At 43.5% G+C, this 18,624-nt stretch overlaps 1 long non-coding RNA gene across 3 annotated transcripts in view; it reads right to left on the bottom strand.

The window, feature by feature from the left end:
- Window positions 1-18,624, bottom strand: part of LOC132814289 (uncharacterized) — a 105,418-nt gene that overhangs the window by 15,963 nt on the left and 70,831 nt on the right. Inside the window, exon 3 of one of the 3 annotated variants that reach the window (XR_009644347.1) lies at window positions 18,558-18,624. The exons of the other annotated variants lie outside the window; for them this stretch is intronic. This is a non-coding gene — a long non-coding RNA (uncharacterized LOC132814289). Of the gene's footprint in view, window positions 1-18,557 lie in introns of those variants that run through there. 3 annotated transcript variants of the gene reach the window in all.

Below are 18,624 nucleotides of genomic sequence, written 5' to 3'. Positions count from 1 at the left end.
TTACCAAGTACCAGCATCTCTCAACTGATGTATCAGTACTCCTCCATGCTGACCAACACTTGGAGGAAGCACTGAGGGTAGCATTCTGGGTGGGGTATTTCAATGTTCACCACCAACAGTATCTCAGCTACAGCATTATTGATCGAGAAGGCTGGGTCCTAAAGGATATAACTGCTAGAGTGGTTCTGCGGCAGGCAGTGAAGGAACCAACAAGAGGAAAATATACACTTGACCACAGCCTTAGTAATCTGCCAATTGCAGAAGTATCTGCCTATGACAGTATCGGTAAGAGTGACCACCGCATAGTCATTGTGTAGACAAAGTCACACCTGCACATTGAGAATAACATTTACCATTTTGGGTGGTACTATCACAGTGCGAAATAGGGCAGACTTCAAACAGATCTAACAGTTCAAGTCTGGGTGTCCATAACGTGCTGTGGTTCATCTATAGGAGCAGAATTGTACAGCCACACAACCTCATGACCTGGCATATCCCCCTCGCAACAATTACCATCAATCCAGAGGATCAACATTGGTTCAATGGATGTGCAGGATGGCAGGAGCAGCACCAGGCAAACCTGACAATGAAGTGTCAGCCTGGTGAAGACACCAAACAGGACTACTCGTGGGCCAAACAGCATAAGCAGTAAGTGATAGACAGAGCTAAGTGATCCCACAAAAAACGGTTCAGATCTAGGCTCTGCAGTCCTTCCACATCTAGTCGAGAAACGTTGAAGACAATTAAACAATTCATTGGAGGAAGAGGTTTCACAAATAACGCCTTCCTCCATGATGGAAGAGCCCAGCACTTCAGTGTATAAGATAAGGCTGATGCACTCGTAACAACTTTCAGTCAGAAATGCTGAGTGGATGATCCATTTCAGCCTCCTCCAGTGATCCTCAGCAATTCAGTTACCAGTCATCAACCAATTCGATTCAGTCCACGCGATATCCAGAAACGGTTGGAGATACGGGATACTCTATGGGGTCCATACTCTGACAACATTCTGGCAATAGTACTGGAAACTTGTGCTCCATAACTTTGCCACTCCCCTAGCCAAACTGTTTCAATACAGTTACAACAATGGCTTTTCCTGATTATGTGGAAAATTACCCCAAGTATCTCCTGTATATAAAAAGCAGAACAAATCCAATCCGGCCAATTACAACTCCATCAGTCTACTCTCGATCATCAGTAAAGTGGTGGAAGGTCTCAGTGCTTTTAAGCAGCAACCTGCTCATCAATACCCTGTCAATGACGCCCAGTTTGGGCTCCACCAGGGCCACTCAACTGCTAACCTCATTACCTTGATTCAAACATGGACAAAAGAATTGAATTCCAGAGGTAGGGTGAGAGTGATAGCCCTTTAATTCAAGGCTGCCTTCGACCTTGTGTGGTATCAAACTGCTTTAGCAACACTGGATTCAATGGGTATCAGAGGCAAAATCCCGGCTGGTTAGAATCATACCTGACACGTAGGAAGATGGTCATGGTTGATGAAGGTCAGTCAACTCAGCTCCATGTCTGTAGGAGTCCCTCGAGCAGTGAACAGAAACTTCTTCAGGGCTGCTTCATCAATGACCTTCCCTCCATGTTAAGGTCAGAAGTGGGGATGTTCGCCAGTGATTGTACAATGTTCTGTAACATTTGTGGCTCCTCAGATACTGAAGCAGTCCATGTTCAAACACGACAAGATCTGGACAGTATCCCGGCTGGCAAGTGGCAAGTAATATTCAGCCCACACGAATGCCAGACCATGACCATCACCAATAAAATACAATCTAACCTGCCCCTTGGCATTCAATGGTGGTACTATCACTGAATCCCCCAGTATCAAAGTCCTGGTGGGTAATCATTGCTCAGAAACTCACTGGTCTCCCCACATGAACACTGTAACTATAAGAGTAAGTCTGAAGCTAGGAATGCTGCGGCGAGCAACTCACATCCTGACTTCCAAAATTCTGTCCATCATCTACAATGCATGTCAATACAATATAGGTCAGAAGTGTGAAAGAAGACTCCCAGTTTGCCTGGATGAGTGCAGCCCCAACAACACTCCAGAAGCTTTATACCATCCAGGACAAAGCAGCCAGTTTGACTGGCCCTTCACCCACAATGCTCCACCATCAACACTCAGCAGCAGCAGTGTTTTACTATCCACATGCTGCAATGAAATGATTCACCAAAGATCCTCAGAAACCATCTTCCCAACTCACGACCACTTCTATCTAGAAGGACAAGGGCTCCAGATGTATGGAAATACCATCATCTTTAGGTTCCCCTCCAAGCCATTCACCATCCTCACTTGGAAATATATCACAGCTCCTTCACAGTAGCTGGGTCAGAATCCTGGGATTCTCTCCCTAATGGCATTGGAGGTCAACCACAGCAGGTGGACTGCAGTGTTCAACAAGGCAGCTCACCACCACCTTCTCAAGAGCAACTAGGGACAGGCAATAAATGCTGGCCCAGCCAGTGACACCCAGATTGACGAAATACAGAAATAGAAATTAACAGAGGACTGTTGCTGAGATATCACAGAGATCGGTGTTTGGGGCCCAGCTGTTCACAATGTCCTTTAAATATTTGGTTGCTGGAATCAGATGCAATACATCCCAGCCTGCTGACAGCACTAATGGATGTGGGATTGTGAGTGGGTGCGGAGGATGTAAAAAAGCACCAAGAAGACTAAGACAAATGGAGTGAATGGGTAAATACGTGACAGATGGAGAACAATGTGGATAGAGGTGACGGTGTGCCCTTTGGTGGAAATGATAAACTGGAATCCTACAATTTGAAAAGGATTGGTTGAAACACGTTGCTTTACAAAGGGACATATGCTCCTTTTTGTTGTTTCATTTTGCATCAACCTCTGAGGTCCCTGCAGCGCAGTGAGTTCTGTAACCAGAAGTCAATACTGGGCATGGCGTTGACACGCTGACCAGTGTACACAGACCCACCAAGTGGGGAGCTATAACACGGAAAAGGATCTGCATCTCCTTGTACATATGTCGCTGAAAGCAATATTGCAGAAACAGAAAGCAGTGAGGAAGATAAATGGTGTGTTGACCTTCATTTCAGGGGGATGCGAGTCCAGGAGAAAGGGTGTCTCAGTGCAGCTGTACAGGGCCTTGGTAAGATATCATCTCGAACATTGTGCAGTATTGTGTGCAGTTTTGGTCTCCTTACCTAATAAAGGAAAACCTGACATTGAGGGAGAGCAGTGACGGATGACCAGACTGATCTCTGGGATGACAGGCTTGTTGTGAGAGCAGAGTTTGGGGTGACTGGGCCAGTATTCCATGGGGTTTAGGAAAATAAGTGGAGATCTCAGTGAAATTTACAAAACTCTGACAAAGTGAGACAGATTGGAAGCAGCGATGATAATTCCCCTGGCTGGGACTTCTAAAACAAGGGGCCACAGTATTAGGTACAGGCAGTCACTCTGCATTGAGATGATAATAAATATCTGCACTCACTGACTGGGGAACCTGGGGAATTCGTTCGCACCTGGAAACCGAGTCACTGAATATAAATACGGATTTAGAGACAGTAAAGGGATGGTGGGAGAGCAGGAGTATGGTATGGAAATTATATTGAATTGGTTAGCAACTCGATGAACCAAACATACTACTGCACCGCCTATTTTATAGCTTCCCAAGGTTACTCACATTAACAGATATGTATATCGTGTGGGGTAAGTATATTGAGGAGATTTTTTTTCCATGAACTTAGAATGGGGAGGCCAAATGTGTTTTCCATTCCCGATGTTTCTGTGCAGTCTGTGGAAAAGCTCTGTAAAATGCTGTCACAAGCTCTCAGGTGTTAGTAAGGAGGTTTCTGCAGGGTCGACAGGACTGTGTTCCCATTCCCTTTTCCCACATTGCTGCTGAGGCCGGATGTTCTGTCCGGTTTCATCCTTTCAGACCTCTGAGTAGTTTGATACAAGTGAGTGCCTTGCTTGGCAATTTCAGAGACCATTGAAATGTTTATCACATGTCAGGGTCTTTGGAGTCACTTTTAGGCCAAACCAGGAAATCATGGGAGATTCACTTCCTAAAAGTACATTGGAGAAGGAAATTCTGTTTACAATCCATATTGGCTTCAAGGTCACTGTTACTGACCCCAGATTTTAGAGGTCGATATTTTATTAATTGTCTTTAACTTCCTCCCGCTGCCAGATCATTAGCCTGGTCTGGCTTAATAATCCAGTGACATTTCCACAACAGCACCATCTCCACATGGGGACCTGTCGGAAACCACACTGAGCACGTTATTTCTGTGCTGCTTGACACCTCTGCCAAAAATAACTCCCACTAATTTGACTGTCTTGATGGGACTGAGGAGGTGGTAATTGGTCAGATTGTAATTATTCCCGTCTTATGGGACGGGACTTAGCTGAGTAATTTTCCACATTGCCAGGGAGATGTCAAAGTTGGAGCTGTAATGAAAAAGCTTCCCCAGGGACACGGCTTGTTGTGCAGCACAAGTCTTCAGTCTATTGCAGAAATGGAGTCAGGACCCATTGTCTGTGTCGTATCTGCTCTGTTCAGTTGTTTCTTCATGTCACGTGCCACGAATCAAATTGGTTGAAGACTGGCATCTGTGATTTTGAGGGCATCGTGACGATGGTAAGGTGTATCATCGATTCAACACTTCTGGCAGAAGATTGTGCAGATAAAACATCCTTCTTTTTTACACTGATGTGCAGGTCTGTTCCATTATTTAGGATGGGGATGTTTGTGGAGCCCTCTCCTCCAGTCATTTGTTTAATCGTCCATCATCATTTATGAAGGAATGTGACAGGACTGCAGGGCTTCGTTCAGATCTGTTGGTCAAGTCTGGTAGCTTTAATGTGTTAGCATCAGGTTAAGGTTCATGTGATTCTGACTCTGACATGTTCACCCACACTCGTCACTGAGTCATAGATGGTGTTGATGGTAATGACAGACTGAGGTGTTATCCTGGCAAAAAGTTACAGGTTGTGGCTGAATGCATGTCTGCTTCTCCAGCTGCTGTGGTCTACAGCACTACATGAATACGCAGTTTCCAGCTGCAATACCTGCAATGCAATTCTGCTGCCTGTTCCACAATTCTCATTGAGACCTATTCACCCATCAGCCCTGCACTCAGTGACCTTACCTGGTTTCTGTTGTGGCAATACTTCCATTTTCAAACTCTCATTCTGCTGAGGGTCTATCTCCTCGGGTCATGCTTCCAATCTGATACATTCCGCAAAAGCATTTAACTGATCTTAATTCAAATGTTTAAATCACCTGAATCTTTTTCCTTGAGAAATACCATCTTCTGTGTTTAAAGTGAATGTTTTTCCTCTGTTCCTTTCCCTAACCATGAATAAGAGTTCTGTAGTGTCAGTGATGCCAGAGTTATGTAGTTTCAGGGCCAATGAATTCTCTGGATTCCCAATCATATTCACCACATTGTATGTTTTCTCTTTTGGTTTGATGCCTTATCACTCATGGCTGCCTTGTTCTCCCATGAGTATGTTTCAAGTTCTTGGGGTTGCATTTCTGGTATTATCTTCCGAATTATCCCCAGAGCCTCCTCCCATTGCTGCTCCATGGTCATTCCTGCTCTGCTTTCCTTCCAATTAACTCTGGCCAGCTACGACCGCATGTATTTGTAGTAACATTGCTTAATTATAATCATGTTACATCTTGAAGAGAGCGTTAGATATAAACTGAAAGAAGGAGTTTTGGGAGATGGGACACGAAGAATAATTGGTGGGTTTCTTAACTAGATACAAAGGGAGAACGAGAGAGAGGATATAGATATGGAGATGTGGAAAATGAGAAAACTACATTCTTGAAATAAGTAGATGAACATCCCCCAATGTTTTGGCAATGCCTGTGTGCTGTGGTCCTTTGTACAGTGCATGTACAACAGAGTCATATTTCAAATGCTGAGTATGATGCCAGAATATATATCTCCAATAATATGACAGACACTGGCTTTGGAAAGAACCGAGCAGGCCAATATAGTGAAGTCCGGTAGAAAGGGGATTAACTGAAATAAGTTGGGACACCAGAATCAAGACTTTGGAGCAAACATCCTGGTAAGAATGGGAGATTAGAGTTGGGAATCCCAGAAAAGGAGGGAACGTTGAGATGATCAAATCATGTTTTAATGCATCATTTTTCGTTAACTGTGTCTCTGTTGTTAATTTACAATGTGTTGTGCACATATGAAAAATGCGACTTATCTGCACACACATTGATTAAACAGTATGTATAAAACCACTTTTCCACCATTGAAACTGTCCTGTTGTTGTGTTACGAGGATACATGAACACCAACTAGCCACCAAAAGACATGACGCACTATCACTATGTTCCATACATACAGACAAAGAAGGGCACCACTTTGACTGGGACAAAGCACACACACATACTAAGACACGCAAGGACCTTCTTAGAGGAATGGTATTCTAACCAGAAGTCCATCAATAAACGCATCAATTTAGATCCTGTCTACATTCTCTTGTTAAAATAACCGGAAATGACATCACCCACTTTAAGAAACCAAGATCTATCAATAGAGAGGCGGGAGATACTACCAGCACTTCAGCAGATACTCTCATTGATGATGTCACCTAGTCATGGTGATGAAACTACTGAAAACATACTCAGTGAGCTAACTTGCACACATATAAATTGTTATTTTTTTGTTTATTAGTGGAATTTAGGAGTTCTCTGTTGCTCACGTTTTGACAGATTATGATGTGAGGTGAGCTTTTCTAGGTGTGTGGTTTTAATTAACAGAGGGGTTCGACATTGATGTCATAACAGTTTGGGGCCTTGCCGTATGCCATTTGGACAGACTTGAACAGATTTGAGATACAACAGCTCCCAGCAAATTCCAACTCATTGCAATTAGTGACTTTGATCTTCAAATAAAACCAGTGGGAAAATTCGTTTAATGTTGTGACTTGTGGTTGGTTAAACGAAAAGTGAGGGAAATGGCTTTTAACATTACATAGAACATAGAACATAGAAAAATACAGCGCAGTACAGGCCCTTCGACCCTCGATGTTGTTCCGACCGAAGCCTACCTAACCTACACTAGCCCAATAACCTCCATATGCTTATCCAATGCCCGCTTAAATGACCATAAAGAGGGAGAGTCCACCACTGCTACTGGCAGGGCATTCCTTGAACTCACAACCCGCTGAGTAAAGAATCTACCCCTAACATCTGTCCTATACCTACCACCCCTTAATTTAAAGCTGTGTCCCCTAGTAACAGCTGACTCCATTAGCGGAAAAAGGTTCTCACTGTCAACCCGATCTAAACCCCTAATCATCATGTACACCTCTATCAAATCTCCCCTAAACCTTCTTTTCTCCAATGAGAACAGCCCCAAGTGCCTCAGCCTTTCCTCATACGATCTTCCTACCATGCCAGGCAACATCCTGGTAAACCTCCTCTGCACTCGTTCCAATGCCTCCACATCCTTCCTATAGTATGGCGACCAAAACTGCACACAATACTCCAGATGAGGCCGCACCAGAATCTTATACAACTGCAACATGACCTCAGGACTCCAGAACTCAATTCCTCTACCAATAAAGCCCAGTACGCCATATGCCTTCTTCACAGCACTATTTACCTGGTTGGCAACTTTCAGAGATCTGTGTACATGGACACCAAGATCCCTCTGCTCATCCACACTACCAAGTAGCCTACCATTAGCCCAGTAATCCATCTTCTTGTTACTCCTACCAAAGTGAATGACTTCACACTTAGCTACATTGAACTCCATTTGCAATCTTTCTGTCCAGCTCTTCAACTTATCTATATCCCGCTGTAACCTTCCACATCCTTCTTTGCTGTCCACAACTCCACCGACTTTCGTGTCATCCACAAACTTCTCACCCTGCTTTCAAGCCCTCCTCTAGGTCATTTATGAAAATGACAAACAGCAATGGTTCCAAAACAGATCCTTGTGGAACACCGCAAGTAACTGCACTCCAAGATGAACATTTACCATCAACTAAACAGGTTCCCAAATTTTCAAAGGAAGTTCAGAAAGACAGAAGGAGGACTTTTTTTTAGAATTAGCAAATAGGTTGGAAATGGGTTTAACCAGGGAGAAAAGAGAAGTTGAAATTGTAATGGAGTTGGTCAAGCACTTTGATGGATCAGAGAAATGGACAACTGCAGTAGGGTTATAAAAACTTAAATTGCAAATGTGGCACCTGGAGTTTGAAGATAAATAAAGGAACGGAAACAGAGAGAGACGAAAGAGAAAGACAGGAAAAAGAAAGAGAGAGGGGATTTGAAATTCAGAAGTTGGGAAATAGACAAGAAAGTTAAATTAACAGGATGGAGATGGAGGGAGAAAGTAGGGATGTATTCAACTAGGTTAGTAACTTGTCATATGTCGGTGAGAAAAATGTCAAAACTTTTTTTTATTTCGTTTGGAAAAATAACTAGGCAGATGACGTGTCCAGTGAATTTGTGGGTAATGCTACTTAAGACTAAGCTGGTGGGCACAGCTGGTGAGAGATGTGCAACACTGTCAGATGAGGGATCAAGAGATGATCAATATGTCTAATTGGCTACTTTGATTGGTTATGAATTGGTACTGGAAGCATATAGACAGAAGTTCAGAAAAATAGAGAGGAACCAGGTCAGACTTACATTGAGATTGAAAGAATTAACCACAATCATTTTGACAGGTGGGTGCTGGCCTTAAAAATGGATAAGACCTGTGAGACTTGAAGGAAGATTAATCTGTTGGAGATGTTAAAGACTTACTTCCAGAGATAGTAAGAATTCAAGTGAATGAATAGAAAATTCATAAGTGAGAAGCATGGCAGAAATGGCAGGCAAATATGCATTGTGGCATGTGATGAAATTTAGCCTCTGGCAAGAATTTCATCCTGTGAGGGATAGAAATTGGGAGAAGGGACGATCACACTCTACAAAGCGAACAGTAGCTCACAATAGTTTACCACAGTGAGTAACAGAGTGTCAGTTCCTGGAATACAGTTTGTTCTTGGGAACGATTTAACAGGAGGCGAGATGGGATAGGCACCCCTTGTGGTGGAGAAGCCAAAGGCTGATTAGGGAATTGGTGAGTTAAAAGAAAATTACCCAGGATTTTTTCCAGACTGTGTAGTAACAAGATCCCACTTTCATAAGTTACAGCAGGAAGGAAAAACGAACGAAAAAGACAAATGAGTTGATGCTCAGTGAACTGACACCCTGTTTGATGTGAGTGCAGGAAAAACCTGAACAGGCAGAGGTGTTCCGTCCTGAAAGGCTAATGGACGTACAACAGAGATATATACACACACATACACATGCACACACACAGAAAATGAATCAGAATATATTGTTGAACGTTATTAACTTAAAGATAAAATCATAAAATTAAAATGGAGACCCCGATAGGTTACTTATTGCACAAGAATGATTAAGTTCCACACTGGCCTGACAATATTTTAATGTGTATATGACAAACAAATTGTCGGAGATAGTTGTGGACAACGACAAATCTCTCGCATTGTTTGGAATATTTAAAGACCAGAATATGAGACTATTTCATTGGAGTCTTACCTTACCGACTTTAAACTTACAAAATGTACATGCTGTGGCTCCTACAATGTGATAGCAGATGTGTTTTCGTGGATTTAAAGGAAAAAGTGTAGATAAGTTTTGACTTATTCCAGTGTTGTATTGGTGTACAGAATTAATATGAATGATATAACTGAGATTAACACTTTGATATTTCATAAAATTGGGATTAAGAATTAGAGGAAAACAAATGTAGCCATCTTTTCATTCTGCTAGTTCATTTTATTTTCTGAAGCGGGGAGATGTTATGAAGAGAAAAACATATATGGACACTTTAAGACAGATCGGGTTTTGCTGAATAGAAATTAAAGCCACAGATGCCAGCTGAAGGTCACACTGTTCCACATGTCACCATTAGCTGAGAAATGGATTCCTGAGTTTTGGTTGCTGTTTTGACAGCCATTCAAATGTAACCAAAGAGTTTAAATAACGCTCAGGATACCAGATGCCAACAGAATCTGAATATTATTGTTTGGACACCTGGACAGCAATCACATTATGAGAATTATTGTATCATGGAGAGTATATGAACCCAGCATGTTGAACACTGGAGGGAGAGCTGCTGCCATCCAACAGTAGAGCAACTGCTGTAGAGCAGGAGTGCTAACTGGCCATCTCAAACACTCTCTCTCAAAGACACATGTTCATGCAAACCTATTTGCAACAAAAAAAAAATGACCCAGGGAGATGCAGCTGAAAGAGTGAAGACAGCGGGGAAGATAGAGACTGTATGGTCTTAAGATTGTAATGTTTAATATGTCGGTTGTTGGAACAACATATTTTTACAGAGTTCGAGTCAGATAGTAAGTAGCTAAGAAAAGAGGGACTTGTATTTGTGAATAGTTGTTGTTTAGTGTTCACTATTAAGGTTAAGAAACTAACTTGTTAATTTTTGTTTAAAAGGAGGTCTGTGTGTCACTCATATTTTAACAGATTACGAGGTGAGGTGAGCTTTTCTGGGTGTTTGGTTTTAATTAACAGAGGGGTTCGACTCCACCTTATTAATGTCCATCCACGCTCACCCCATTTCCCTGCAGTTGGCCCATATCCTTCCAGTCCTTTCCTATCCAAATATTTATCCAAATGCATTTGAAATGTTGTTAATTTACCCCCCTCAACTACATCTGCGAGTAGCTCATCCACGTGCCAGCCTCTGTGGAAAGAAGTGGCCCCTCAGGTTCCCTTTTATTCCTTTCCTTCTAACGTTAAACTGATCCTCTCTCGTCCTTGATTCTCTACACCTTGGAAAAAGACTGAGACCATTAACCCTATCCATACCCCTCGTGATTTTATACAGCTCTATAACAACTCCCCCAGTCTCCTACACGCTAATAAAAATGTCCTATCTTGTCCAACCTCTCCCTATAACTCAGATCATTGGGTCCTGGCAACATCCTTGTAAATTTCTTCTGTACTCTTTCTAATTTAATAACATCCTCCCTTAAACAAAGTGACAAAACCTGAACACAATACTCCAAGTGCGGCCTTACCAAAGCCCTGTGTAACTGCAACATAAATTCCCATCTTCTATACTCAATATCCTGCCTGATGAAGGCCAATGTGCCAAATGCCTTCTTCACTGCCCTGTCTACCTGTGACTCCACTCTCAGGGAACCGTGCACCTGAGCACCAAGGTCTCTCTGCCCCCTGCACCCCTTAAGGCCCTCCCACTCACCATGAAACTCCTACCTTGATTTGAATTTCCAAAATGCAATACCTCACGCTTCTATATTAAATTCCATTTCTCGGCCCATTTCCCCAACTGATTAAGGTCCTGCTGCAATTTCTGATAATATTCCTCACTGATCATGCTCCCACTTACTTTAGTGTCATCTGCAAACTTATTAATCATACCTTGTACATTCTCAACCACATCATAGATAACAAACAGCAATGGACCAAGCCTCCAGTCTGACAAGCATCCTTCCACTAAAACCTCTGCTTCCTACCATCAAGCCAACTGTGTATCCAATTGGACAGCTCCCACGCATTCTACGTGTTGTAACCTTCCTGAGTAGCCTGCCATGTGGAAACTTATCAAACCTCATCAAAGGACTCTAAGAAATTTGGGAAGCATGATCTATGCTGTCTATGCTGACTGCTCTGAATCAAACCCTGTGTAAGTAATGGGTGCAGTCAATGGCATGCTGTCCTTCATTGTAAGATGATTCGAGTACATAAGTAAAGCCATCTTTCAGCTGTTGTAGAACCTTGCTGAGAGAGCATTTGGGGCACTCTGTACAGACATGATGTCCTTTGTAAGGAATGGTTCCCATACCACAGATACGGATGATGGTAACATGAGGATAGAGTGAAGAAGCTGAGTGTTTAACCTCTGGAGTGTGAGAGACGAAAAAATGGTGATGCTGAAACACGAGGAGTGGCAGGGGTCTCTTATTTCCAAAACAGAAATTCCATACTTTATCAAGGATTGGTTGGTTTGATTTATTGTCACGTTTGCCTCAGCACAGGGAAACACTTTATTTATGAGCAGTGGAGGCAGATCATAGCAAACATGGCCAGGCAGATCATAGGGTGGAAATAGACTTGGACAGAGTAAGGCATACAGGTTACACTGAACAGGACGTGCACTAGACAAGATCAACATGAACAAGATCAGCATTACTTGAACTTAGAGAGTCCATTCATCAGTCTAACGTGACTTTCCTATTAGTTTATATGCCTAAATTAACTCTCCCCACGTTATTGTGCAGTCGGCGTGTGTACCCGTACTGAACGTCATGTTGCTCACAATCCCCAACAGCAGCCACAATACCTTCCATCTGAAACAGGTAGCCATTCCCATCAGCTTCCGCCCTACATAGAGAACACCAGGCTGGCTTCTCGGGGATGGAAGGTGCCTTCTTGTGACTTCACACAAGACATATGGCTTCCCTCCTCACCGCGAGAAAACCCTGTTAAAGTCCCACGTGTGTATCATGACAGACGGAGCTACGAGGAACAACATGGAGCAGTCAGTCTGTGCAGCCTCTGCTCCACCTGGTCACCATGTTAGAGCATCAGTTAGGAGACAGTGAGGACTGTTGATGCTGAAGATCAGAGTAGACAGTGGTTTGCTGGAAAAGCACAGCAGGAGAATCGATGTTTCGAGCATAAGCCATTCATCAGGAATCGGCATCAATTACCTCATTCTGCCCCTGTGTAAGTGCATTGAGGTGGGAATGGTCTCCTACTGTTCCTGTGTAAGTGACTCAAGGGACTAACTGGCTTCTTCACCGTCTGATTGGACAGGGCCAAGGGCCTGATTGGGTTACCCCCGGTTCCTGTATGACAGCTCGATGTGCTGACTAGTGTGATGATGCTGTAGCTTTAAGAGGTTATTTTGTTCTGGTTTCTTTTACGAGAGAGATTGAATGACCGTTACCAAGCTGGCTAGTTAGGACCACTTGAGTAAATAACTAGTGAGGCCTTAGGTTTATTTTAATGCAGATGGAATGGGTATGGTCAGCTCTCACAGATTAGGATTTCTGTGTTTTGTTTCCTCAGTAACATCAGAAATTATTGGGGTCTCCACTGAGTTGAAAGTTTTAGTGAATGTCTCCTGGCAGCTATTCTCTATGAATTTTCTCTTAGTTCTGTTTTTAAATCCTGAATTGGAGAAATATTTGTGTCATTCAGTGTCAATTAGATTAGATTACTTAAAGTGTGGAAACAGGCCCTTCGGCCCAACAAGTCCACACCGACCCGCCGAAGCGCAACCCACCCATACCCCTACATTTACCCCTTACCTAACACTACGGGCAACTTAGCATGGCCAATTCACCTGACCCGCACATCTTTGGACTGTGGGAGGAAACCGGACCACCCGGAGGAAACCCACGCAGACACGGGGAGAATGTGCAAACTCCACACAGTCAGTCGCCTGAGTTGGGAATTGAACCCGGGTCTCAGGCGCTGTGAGACAGCAGTGCTAACCACTGTGCCACTGTGCCACCCACAATGTCTGAGTATTCCTTTTTTCCAAGGGCTGTGTTCATGTGATTTTCCAGTATTGGAACAGTAGATTAGTTTTAGTTCCTAGATCTATTATTCTGTTAACTTGTCCAATATAATTACGTTATTCTAAATTCCTCTTTTTTTGTTTTTTTTAATCTATCGTGTTTAAGTAAATGGTGTTATGCTTCATACCGAGTTGTTTGACCACTCACATTGCATCTGGAACAGACACTTTGCATTTTCTTTAAAATCAGAAAACATTCGAATCTAGGCTACCGCCTTCAAATATTTTCGAGGGGCTCTGGTGTGGTCCATCACACTAGACTCCTTCTTTTCCTGAGTAATAGGCTGGAGGCACTGAATGGGCTGTCCCTGTTCTTCTCCAATAGTGTCAATGGGCTGAACGACTTCCTCATATTCCTGTGAAACCAGTGTGAGGTGCGGAATAATCTCTTATTTTACTGTGGGAATGTGCAGTGTCAGACAGTCCTTTATATGAATGTTACTGACTCTTTAAAAGCACAAGCCTCAATGGAGTCCATGTCTTGCTGCACATGGACACAGTCCAGTTCAGGAGCTGACGGGGGCGTCAAACTGTTCTGAACATTGTGGAATCCTCAGTGACCATCCCCACTTCGGATCTTATGGTGAGGAGGGTGGGGGTGGGGAGACATTGATGAAGCAGCTGAAGATGTTTGTGAAGAGAAAGTTATCCTGAGGATCTCCCACAGAGGTGACCCAGGACTGAGATGATGAACATCTTCCTTTGTGCCATGTTTGACTCCAAACACTGGAGAGTTTTCTCTGATTCACATTAAGTTCAGATTTGTTAAGCTCGTTGATGTCAACAGAAGTCAACAGAAGCCTTGATATCAGGGCCAGTCATTTTTACCTGACCCCTTGTGTCAACCGCTTTTGTTCATATCAATAGGCCATGGTATAGGAGCAGCAAGGGTTTTCTTCAAACAGGTGGCATTGAATGTCAGGATTTCTCTTCTTAAGAGTGTTCGGGGAGCCAGATGACTGAAAGTATTTGAAGAGGAGGTAGATGGAGATTGACCTGTCAGAGAGTTGAGGGTGATGATGAATTGGGTATGAAAGAGGATTTGAGACCAAGAGCAGATCAGTCATGATCTTAGTGAAAGGCAAGGCAGGGTTGGGGCGTGAATGACCTGTCCCTGTGTCTGATGTTCTCACATTCTGTTATTGGAAAGTTAGTGGGTGTTATTTTCATGAATGTTCTCTTATTGAATGTTGCCGCCAGGGAGACCAGAGGATTTTGTGAGCCATCGCTGGGTGAGGTATGGGGGCTGTATTCATAATAAATTTGGGTCTACAACGTGACCAACAAATGGAGCACAAGTTGCAGAGAGGGGAAGCTCTGTAAAGAGAGATGAGGGGCCTCTTTCATACCCAGCCTGGGTTTTACAATTACATTTCCCAAATCACCTCAAAGCGTGTGGGACAACCTTGAAGGGCCGAATGATCTCCTCTGTTTCTGTGCACCAGGTTATAGCAGTAAGTAGCCGCTAAATGCTCCTGCCTAACAGGTTTAATGGTCTGAATGGAACACAGGAACACGGGATTGAGGGACAGGAGTGAGTCATTAGATACGTTGAGCCTTCTCCACCAGGCCCTAAGATTGTGGCTGATCAGGTTGTGGTCTCAGCCCCACTTTCCTGTCTGTGTCCCATTATCCATGACTCAGTTCCCTGTCAAATATTTCACTAACGCAACTTTCAATCAATATGAATATCGGGGCATGATGAACTTCCAGTGAAGAGGATTCGGATTTGAAAGGTACTTTCAGAATTTTTCGTCGTTCCTCTTATAAAATCAGAGTCATGCAGAATAGAAACAGACCCGTTAATCCAATCTGTTCACTCCGATCAGATATCCAATCTGATCCAGGCTCATTTGCCAGCATTTGGCCGATATCCCTCCTCTTTCAGATACATTTTTAAATGTGCGATTGTAACCGCCTTCACCACTTCCTCTGACAGCACTTTATGTACACACATCACTCTCTGTGTGAAACATTTATCATCAGGTCCCTTCTAAATCATTCGCCGTCTCGCTTTCAACCTATGCTCTCCTGTTCTGGTCTCCCCTATCCTGGCGAATAGAACATGGATGTTCAGAACATCCATGCCCCTGATGGTTTTATAAACCTCTATAACGTCACCCTTCAGCCTCTGACACTCCAGGGGGAAACACCTCAAACTAATCAACCTCTCCCTAAAGCTCAAACCTCCAGTCCTGGGACATCTGTGTAAGTCATTTCTGCAGAAAACCGAGTTGTACGCAGTATTCTTAAAGTGGCCTCACCAACATCCTGTACAGATACAACATGCCACCACAACTCCTATACTCAATGCTCTGACTGATTCAGGCAAATGTGTAAAATGTATTCTGTACCGCACTGTCTGCATTCAACTTCACTTTCAAGGAACAATGTACCTGCAGCCCTATGTCCATTTGTTTCACAACACTCACCAGGCCCTTACCGTTAAGTGTACAATTTCTGCTCACAAGCCTCCAGGCTGAAAAATACGCCTCTTCCTTCAAGCCAATTGTGACGAGCTTCTTCTGTGTCCCATGTGACTGAACCTAACTAACCTGCCTACCAATCAGAATGTTATGAACACCTTGCTGAGGTCCATATAGACAATGTGAACCAAACTGCCTTCATCAATCTTCTTTGTCACCTCTTCATAAAACTCAATCAAATTAATGAGACATGATTCCCCATGCAGAAAGCCACATTGACTACCCTGATCAGCCCTTACCTTCCCAAATGTATGTAAATGCTATCCCTCAGAATCCCCTCCAACAACTCACCCACCACTGACATCAGGCTCACCAGTCCCTTTTCCAGTCCCACTCCTCCTCTACTCACAACAAATGTTAAATGTAACCAGGTTGGTGATATGACCGATGATATTGGTCTCAGACTGGGTCAGGGTCAGTTTTAGGAAAAAGTCAGGCTAGTTTATTTAATCTGCTCAAACAGCACGTTTATGATCCAGAGCAATGTTACTCCAACTATGGTGGAAAGATGAATGACAAACTGTTTGGGTATTGCAAATAAAGAATCGATATTTTCTATTCGACACACACACAAAAAAAAATCTCTGCAATTTCACATTGAAAGAACCTTGTCCAAATATTTGTGTAACTCATGACTAAAGGAAAAATTGAGAGATTGCCCAAAATGTTATTCTGCTTCTGAAGATATTGTACTCACACAGCTGCTAGCAATGGGATTTTATCCTGGGAGAGTTGGATTTGGCTGAATTCCCTTTGCATTAGGCTGGCAGGAGGTTCCAGGTTAGCCCAGTGGCTCAGTAGTTCGCACTGTTCCATTATAGCATCAAGGGCATGAGTTCAATTCCAGCCTCGGGCGACTATCTGCGTGGAGTTTGCATCTTCTCTCCTTGTCTGCGTGAGCTTCTGATGGGTGCTCCCGTTTCCTCCCACAGCCCAAAGCTGTATAATTCAAGTGGATTGGTCAAATAGTCCACAGTGTTCAGTGATTTCTACATTAGGTGCACTCGTCAGTGGTAACTGTAAGGGCATGGGAAGGTTACTCTTTGGAGGGTTGGTATGGGCTTGTTGGGCCGAAGGGCTTTTTTCCACACTGCAGGGATTCTATAAAAATAAGAATGGTAACGATGACAGTAGAGTTTTGTTTTAGCTCATACACGTTACTGTGATGAGGAATAATGAAGGAGAGCGAGTGCAATAGGCCGTTTCTTCTCGGGCAGATGACACTTTCTCCCTCTCTGAGTTGATCAGACAATAATGTCATTCTCTCCCAAACTGGACCATGTGAGGTCTCCTTGTACATTATCCAAACTATGTCTCCATCACATTCCCTGTTCCATGTCGGTGCATCATTGCTGCTGTCATACACAGAGCCATACCCTGAGCAGAACATGGTCTCGGACGATTTGAAGATATGTTTGTATGTCCCTACGTCATTAAAAAAATAAAATGTTTAATGTATTCAGAACACATAGAACACAGAACAGTCCAGCACAGAACAGGCCCTTCAGCCCACCATGTTGTGCCGACCATTGTTCCTCATGTATGCACCCTTAAATGTCTGTGATCATATGCATGTCCAGCAGTCTCTTAAATGTCCCCAATGACCTTGCTTCCACAACTGCTGCTGGCAACGCATTCCATGCTCTCTCAACTCTCTGTGTAAAGAACCCACCTCTGACATCCCCTCTATACTTTCCTCCAACCAGCTTAAAACCATGACCCCTCGTGTTAGTCATTTCTGCCCTGGGAAATAGTCTCTGGCTATCAACTCTATCTATGCCTCTCATAATCTTGAATACCTCAGTTAGGTCCCCTCTCCTCCTCCTTTTCTCCAATGAAAAAGTCCAAACTCAGTCAACCTCTCTTCATAAGACAAGCCCTCCAGTCCAGGCAGCATCTTGGTAAACCTCCTCTGAACCCTCTCCAAAGCATCCAAATCTTTCCTATAATAGGGTGACCAGAACTGGACGCAGTATTCCAAGTGCGTTCAAACCAAAGTTTTATAGAGCTGCAACAAGATCTCACGACTCTTAAACTCAATCCCCCTGTTAATGAAACCAAAACACCATATGCTTTCTAAGCAACCCTGTCCACTTGGGTGGCCATTTTAAGCGATCGAAGTATCTGCACACCAAGATCTCTCTGTTCCTTCACACTGCCAAGAATCCTATCCTTAATCCTGTACTTAGCTTTCAAATTCGACCTTCCAAAATGCATCACTTCACATTTATCCAGGTTGAGCTCCATCTGCCACCTCTCAGCCCTAGTCCGCATCCTGTCAATGTCCCGCTGCAGCCTACAACAGCCCTCTATACTGTCAACGACACCTGCAAACTTTGTGTTATCTGCAAACTTGCTGACCAACCCTTCAATCCCCTCATCCAAGTCATTTAAAAAATTACAAAGAGTGGAGTCCCAAGAACAGACCCCTGTGGAACACCTCTCACCACTGACTTCCAGGCAGAATATTTTCCTTCTACTACCATTCGCTGTCTTCTGCTGGCCAGCCAATT

The sequence above is a fragment of the Hemiscyllium ocellatum genome, unplaced genomic scaffold (assembly GCF_020745735.1).
Source record: "Hemiscyllium ocellatum isolate sHemOce1 unplaced genomic scaffold, sHemOce1.pat.X.cur. scaffold_793_pat_ctg1, whole genome shotgun sequence".
In the NCBI taxonomy this organism is placed as follows: Eukaryota; Metazoa; Chordata; class Chondrichthyes; order Orectolobiformes; family Hemiscylliidae; genus Hemiscyllium; species Hemiscyllium ocellatum.
Note: the sequence above shows the minus strand (reverse complement) of the source record. Positions and strands in the feature narration are given on the sequence as shown.